Source organism: Falco cherrug, chromosome 1 (genome assembly GCF_023634085.1).
Source record: "Falco cherrug isolate bFalChe1 chromosome 1, bFalChe1.pri, whole genome shotgun sequence".
Lineage (NCBI taxonomy): Eukaryota > Metazoa > Chordata > Aves > Falconiformes > Falconidae > Falco > Falco cherrug.
In genome coordinates, this window is record NC_073697.1 from 32,157,686 (window position 1) to 32,163,685 (window position 6,000).

Here is a 6,000-nt window from a genome sequence, read left to right on the forward strand (position 1 = left end):
TTTTATTAACGTTTCAGGACTTCCATGCCCTCTCTGACAAGTCACCACTTGAAAATACTGGATGACCTTGCACATTTTGATTTCTTGCAATCAAAGCAAGATGTGATGACTAATCTACCTCTTAGGGAGTGGCCTGCCAACAGCACTGAAATTAAGGTGGACACATGTATTTTCTAGATTTCACTCTTTGCAATACATTTTAAGGACTGACAGCACATATATATACAAGTATAGCTAAAGGAGGTGGAGGTTTGGGCAGCAAGGTGAGACTGGATTAAAATTTTTGGCACCTGGTGAAATAGGAGCAGCATTTCAAGGCCACTGAATGAGTTTGCAGATCATGTTCCAATTGAAATAAGAGGAAATTAATTTAAAATGTAGACATTTAAATGTCTTTGGGCTTGAGTGAGCGGATGAAGTATTTACACCTGCAACAAATCTTCAGAAAGGGATATTTCTTGCAAGACATGGTTTAAATAAAGGTGCAGAAGACCTGTGGCGCTGCTGTCGAATTGGAAATATTGTATGCTTCATTAGCTAGTTCTGCTTCAAACCCAGTCTGGAGTCAGTCCCATCTAATCCTGTTTGCTCCCAAACAGCAGCTGCTGCAAACAGTTTTGGGTTTACATTTACAGATTCTGTTGTCATTGATGAGCTTGTCTGGGTAAGGACGTTCAAATATAACACAACTTCCTTTTCCTCTGGGTGTCCAAGAGGAGACTGTGTATTTACTTTCAAGTGTTTGTTCCCACTGGTCATAAACACATAGGCCCAGAATCCCATTCAGGTGTGTCCAGTGGGACTTTTAATTCTGACCCCAAACACCCATTTATGGAGGGTGGTGTGGGGCTGGGGCTGTCACTGAATCCCAGAGTCTCCATTGGGCCAGCTGAAGTGCAGGCTTCTTTTATTATTTTTTTTTCAAGGTTATTTAGAGAAGAGAGAAATGTTTTAGTGTTGCAGCAAGGTGCTGGACGGTTTGTATCCTTCAGAAGAAAACAAAACTTTCACCTTCTCGAATTGAAATTCTGGCTCTGCCTCTCAGTTGAGGCACTTCTCTGTTCTCTGCTTCTGACTTCTGAAGTTCCCTGCACTTCTCCATTCAAGTGGATTTTTTTTTCTACCAGGCTGACTTATTTAGAGGGCTTAGCAAGCAGAAACGCAGCACACTATTGGCATATTCCTCATCAAACAGTAGCCAGCAGGGGTTTTCTGGGCAGCAGCTACAGTCTGAAGATCAGCAGCCCCCAGTTTCCCTTACACATAAACCCATTCTTACTCAGTGCATTTTTGCCTGTGGTCTGCTATGCCCACATCCTTACCAAGGATTTGAAAGTATTGAGGTTCTCGAGCATCCTCAGGTAACACAACTTTGCTTTTCATTTGTGCACATCAAATCATTCGTATTTCTCAAACTGAGAGATTTAATTCTCTCTTGAAGAATTTTACAGTTCAGCTTCAGCTGGGAAGTTAGGTGAAATGAGAGTTCGTGAGGAGCTTTCTTACTGAACTATCTAATCAAAAACTTTTTGATGGAGATGAGCCAGTCAGAGCAAACCCCTTTTTGGCAGGGAGAAATCTTCTCCAGCCCAAACCAGAATTACTGATGTTAGATGAGAAAGAATTGGGTTTTAGTTCTCCCCGTTCCTGCTTCAGAAAAAGGAGTTAAACCTCCATTTGCTCCACTTCAGGCAAAATGGACCCACTAAACTACTAAAGACAGACTTTACAGCCTCTCTGGTCTGGAGTTTTATCAATGCCTATAAACTATTCTTAACTGGAAAAAGATTATAAATCCCTAGGGAAATTATTACTGTATTTCATTGGGATGCAAGAGCGCTACTCGTGTCCTAACTGCATTTAAAGCAAACATCTTGAGAAGACTTTTTTTTACCCTTTCCCGCTTTTTTTTTTTTAAACCTGCTCTATGTGGTCCTGAAAAATACATCAAAATGGTTAAGATTAGGTAAGTTCAGGATGATTCAAACTTGGATGGCACACATGCCTGAGTTTTCTTAGTAGGTATCTTGTATATAATTTGATATTTTATACCTGAGCTCTTGACTGTTTACTAATGCCAATTAATGAATTGCTAGAGGAAAAGAGATTGTAACTCAGTTCTGCTAGCGTCCAGCAGCTTATTGAAGTGTTGTTATCATTCATCTGTTACTTGATTTTTCCCATTTTACACTGACAGGTTTTAGAATAAAATGATTCATAAGTTCTGGCCATCAAGGTGACTCCTGGCTCAGCGGGGGGGTGTCCTGGGTGATCATTCCTCCCTCTAAGGCAACATCGCTGCTGGCCAGCAGAACACAACTCCTTAACGAACAGCCCATCCTCTCGGCCTCTATGACAAGTAACACTCAGACTTTAATGACTGCATCCATTACATGATTCATAACTCCCATCAGCACTGAAATTTCCAGCATTCTGACTTAAAAACTAGTGCTCACCTCTGCTGTTACCTCTCTCCTTCCATCTTACATAATAATGTGGCAGTACTTAGGTGTAACTTAAAGGCTTGAACTCATTTTTTCCACCCACACCTGGGACCTGGACAAATGTCCCTTGCATCAGGACATTGATGTATTGGGACTGTGAATTTCCTGCTTCAGAATAATGAAAACCGTTCAATTTGCACTGAACATGCCATAGTGCTTCTGTGCTTTTGCGCAGAACATTTCACAAGCTAACATTTAAACGTCATTTTCATAGACAGATAAATACGGAATTAATTGAAAAACAAGATAAACATCAGTATCCTTAGTGTTCACTCTTAATATGATCAGCTGCAAAGAACTTGCTTGCTAAAACAGGATGGAAGTACAGGTGAGAGAAAGTAGTAATATATTAAAGTGGCTGATAAAACTTCTCAGATCACAGCAGACGAATGGCAAAGCTCTACCCGTATTTCATAACTGTATTCCTCAAGGCAGCTGGTGGACCAAGCTACAAGCAGAGATTCACATATGATTTTTAAAAGCTAGGACTGCATATTTACATTTTCGCCTTGCTGTGAAGATAACCTCATGCAGGTAATAAGCCCTGTTTATTGTTTCACCATCCTAACGCCCAGTGAAAGGAGACAAGATTTTTTTGGTTTTCTAATTTATATTGGTAGCTGGTATCTATTTCCCTGTAAGTTTACCTGTAAACTGACAGTAAAAAGTTGTGCAAAAGTAGAATTTTATCAAAATCTAGCATTCCAAGCTCTGAATTTCAAAGCAGTCCAGGATATAGACACTCAAGATCGTAAGGTTCAGGATGAAACACACTTGGTTCATGACAGCTCACAAGCCAAGATATCTGAAGGTAGAAGTAGAAAACCACAATGAAAAATCACATTACAATTTTCCTTGGAATAAATCGCATAAAACTGTTACGAACTTGAAAAATGAACCACTTGGTAGAAAGTGCAGATGTATTTGGAAGCTTAAACACTCACCAATTGCCATTTATCCTCCCAAGGAAGAGAATTTTCCTTATTAACATTACTTTTAAATTAAATAATCAAACATCTTTTCAGACCATTGTTGATTTGTATGTCTATTAAATCTCCAAAGTAAAACCATTTACCAAAAATTGATTTAGAAGTCCAATACTTTCTGAATGTGTGAAACTGAGATGACATCAACATCAGTCTCACAACTGATGTCATGGAATCAAGTGGAGTCTAAAACCTAGATGGCTCCTTAAACCCAGGCATGCTGTAGGAAGTAGTATGGATCAGCAAAATGACTGTCAAAACAGATCCACATGCCCACACAAAGGTTAATCTACATCTGGTCCTTCAGAAATAATTTAATTTGCGTGGAACTCTATTCTGAAATTTGTAATGACTCATCAGTAATCAGCACAGCACTGCCAGAAGACATTTTCATTTGGAAAAAAATAAACCAAACTCCTACTTGTCAAGCGTTTTGTGCTAGTTACCTACTTTGTCAAGAAAAGATTTTTTTTTTTTTTTTTGTAATGGTTTTGTATGGCATTCTGCTTTGTATTGCTGCAGATTGCCAGACTGTACCACCTTAGTAACTTACTTAATCATAATGCTTGAAATGACTGTTGCACAAACCAGGCTGCAACACCGATAACCCCCAGGCAGGATAAAGGAACAATGGGACCGCTGACTTTCTTCCCTCAAAAGAAGTAGATGCTGTGTTAGAAACTGCATTGACAGCAAGAGGCAAATCTGCAGTTGCCTTGTCTGCATATTGAGGTGCTTGTTTTCTCAATCTTGCAAACAAAAGAATTCCACAGAACTCTGTTAAAGTGTGAGAAATTTAAAATTCTTGCCTTCAAAGGCAAAGCATAGAAACACCTTTTGTTAAGACCATGATATAAGTACATTAAAACATATCAGCTGTACCATTTCCTAGCCTTATGATTTCTTTCATGTTGAAATCTAGTAGTGTTGCTGAATCTCTCACATTTTTGGGGAATTCCCAATTAGGTTTTCTAAGGCAGTAAATTCAATCACCGTGAATCCTCTGTCTGCTCTTTCCCAATTTCCACAAAGTAAAATTGTTGGCAGTGAGAGGAACCAAAATGGAATTTGAAGCACACCTAACTGAAAACAAACAGAAAAAACCACACGAATAGGAAAAAAACCATAATTTAAGACATTATAGTAATAGATTACTGGCGACAAAAGCGAGCAGTGGAAGCCAAGAAGATACAAACCAACCATGTGTGTCTTTGGTGTTTTGTGTGTGTTTGTATATCTATACAGTGCTGCATGAGAGATGTTTATACAGGTAAAGTGTTCACACTGAACTAAACTCTGCAACTACATGCACATACAGAAGTATCATGCAACGTTTTCTTGGACAGAGAGAAAACCCCCAAGTTTGAAGTCACTGCTGTCATGTGATTGTGTATACGAACACACCAATGTGGCTCTGAGGATCACATCTCATTTCACAGCACAGATACCTGGGCTGGATTAGCTCTAAACAGATAAAGTACAGATTATCAACATCAAGAAGAAACACCAAACTGCCTTACTAAAAAAAAAACCAAAACAAAGTCACTGGGCTCAAACTAGAATTAAACTCACTTGGAGATTTTAAGAACTAATTATTAAAACAGACAATTTTAAGACAGAAAACACGCTATGTACCGAGCTGTGCTTCTACCCTTTATACAACTGTTGAAGTTACTGTTCAAGCAGAACTATGAAGTTCTTAGATTCTGATGATATGGCCTGTAAGGCTGCGGTTTTTGTAACAAAATCCTTCCTTCTGCAAAGAATGGCCAATGGATTACAACTTATTATAAACGTCCTAATGCATTGGTATAGCTATCAACAAATGAATGCAGCTGCTATTATTTTTTTGTACGTCAAGGGTCCCAAAGCCAAGTCACTCAGCAGAAGCTGAAGTAGAAAGTGAGAGATGGAGGTACGGCAGAGAAGTAGCTTGAATGACACAAGGTCCCATCCTGCCTGCAAAACACATCCGTAGGGATTCACAGAGGTGGAAATGGACAAATTTTCCAGTGAACAAATAGCAAACAGAACAAAGGTGTTTTAATTATAACCAGAGAAGATTTAAGGTTTTAATGAACATAGATGAGGGGGAAACATGACAGCAAATATAATTAAAAGACGAATAAGAAGCAAATGATTTCTAAGTTCAGATAAAGGCTCACAGGCACCTTTATGCGGTTCCAGATAACATGTACCATCTTCAGATGAAAGACCTACGGATCACTGAGGCCAGGTCTGTAGAAACTTCCATTCAATGTACCTACAAGCAGCTTAAATAACGTTTCTTTTTCTCCCACCCCACCCCACAACAGCAGAAACAGCAGAGAGACAACAGCACATATCCTCAGAAGTTATAGTTCACCTTATTTAACACCGACTCCTATCTTCTAAATTATGCAGAAAAATTTACACATTCTGAGAAAAACTGCAAACAAATTAAGGATCTTGAAAAGTAAGGGAACTGAGACTAGAATACACAGGCAATAGCGCATGGAAAAAACGTCAGT